Raw genomic sequence first — 1438 nt, forward strand, 5'->3', positions numbered from 1 at the left:
TCACTACAGTAAGTAAGTTCAAACGGAGTCGGCGTCAGTAGTTACACAGAGATGAAGAGACTTGTACAGGACAGACTAACGTGGAGAGCTGTATCAAACAGTTCCTCTCACCGAAGAAAACGTTTAAACTGTGTGACTCCTTTAAATTAATTTAAAAAAGGTAAGTAAACTCACACTCCTATATCTTTCGCAACGAACTGCTTTTAGATCTAGAAAGAAAGCCAAATAGTAAATGTATTTCATTACAGACCAGTGATAACACATCCATGAAGCAAAACGCGTTTGCTGACAAAGATGCACAATTTCTTGTTGTTGCAGAGACTGATTTAAAATAAATGAAGTCGTCTCACGTTGTTAGCTGAGTCATGGCATCGTGTTCTCACAACATTTTGACGTGTTTCCTACATGTTATCTTCAGGCCTTAAGATGATGAGTAGAAACCCAATTGAAACGTTGCGACAGCACGACGCCATTAGTAGGCTGATAAACAGAGAAGATTTCATGAATGATTTCGCCGAGAAAGTCTGAATTCTCGTATAGGTTTTAGAATACTTGCAATATCTAAAACCTGTTCACGACCATGTGTCGGCCATCTGTGTCGTAAATATCAACGATTTTAGTAAGATACGCATCAACGATTTTAGCAAAGTACGCAGTACAGTTAGTTAACAATGGAGTGCCCCGATGTCAACATTACTAACATTTTACCAGGACGGATGAGCAGTTTGTGCTCTTACGCGCCTAGAGCACTCCTGACTGCCCAGAGTGTGTGTGTGATTATTGGTTACACATGACGCTACATCGGAAAAGTCGTGTAGTCGCATGATATAGAAACATATCTTAACTGTCAGGGAACGCTCTTGTGTGCATGTGATGTCATGTACACCATATCTAGTATTTAAGTGTGTTGTATTGTGCGTAAATCCAATGATTAAGGGAACTACGTTGAGTTGGGATTGTTTATGTTAATATTTTGTGTATGATCATCCGAGTGGCAGGTGTGCGTTATTGGGAGAAAATTGTTTGGCTTTCTCGAGTGCGTCGCGCTCTAATTCTCTACGTTGATTCTTCGTGACAAGAGCAAAAACTTGGTCTGGAGGCGCCGGGTATCGATCCCGGTACCTCTCACATGCTAAGCGAGCGCTCTACCATCTGAGCTACGCCCCCAGTTGCTACTTACGCACCGGTGGACCCGTTCTCAGCCAGTCCTCGAACTCTTAACTTTCACCGCTCCACTTGGAAGTGGTCCAGAGCTCCTTGTATACACTGTGACTGGGCGCCATCATCCAGCCGGGAGACTCAAATGCGTAGACATATGATCCGTTAGTAAGTGCTGTGATAATCTTGTTCAGATAGTACATCGCTTACTTACCAAATGAAAGGAATCGACTCAATACAGAGTGAATTTCTTCGAACTTTCGAGCGGTTCTAGGCGCTC

General features: G+C 42.8%; 1 non-coding gene across 1 annotated transcript; it reads right to left on the bottom strand.

Moving 5' to 3' along the window:
- Positions 1 to 1094: 1094 nt before the first annotated feature.
- On the bottom strand, positions 1095 to 1167 carry Trnaa-agc. The gene has a single exon. It is a non-coding gene; the product is annotated as a tRNA-Ala (tRNA).
- Positions 1168 to 1438: the final 271 nt, after the last annotated feature.

Source organism: Schistocerca piceifrons, chromosome 1 (assembly GCF_021461385.2).
Source record: "Schistocerca piceifrons isolate TAMUIC-IGC-003096 chromosome 1, iqSchPice1.1, whole genome shotgun sequence".
Classification (NCBI taxonomy): Eukaryota; Metazoa; Arthropoda; class Insecta; order Orthoptera; family Acrididae; genus Schistocerca; species Schistocerca piceifrons.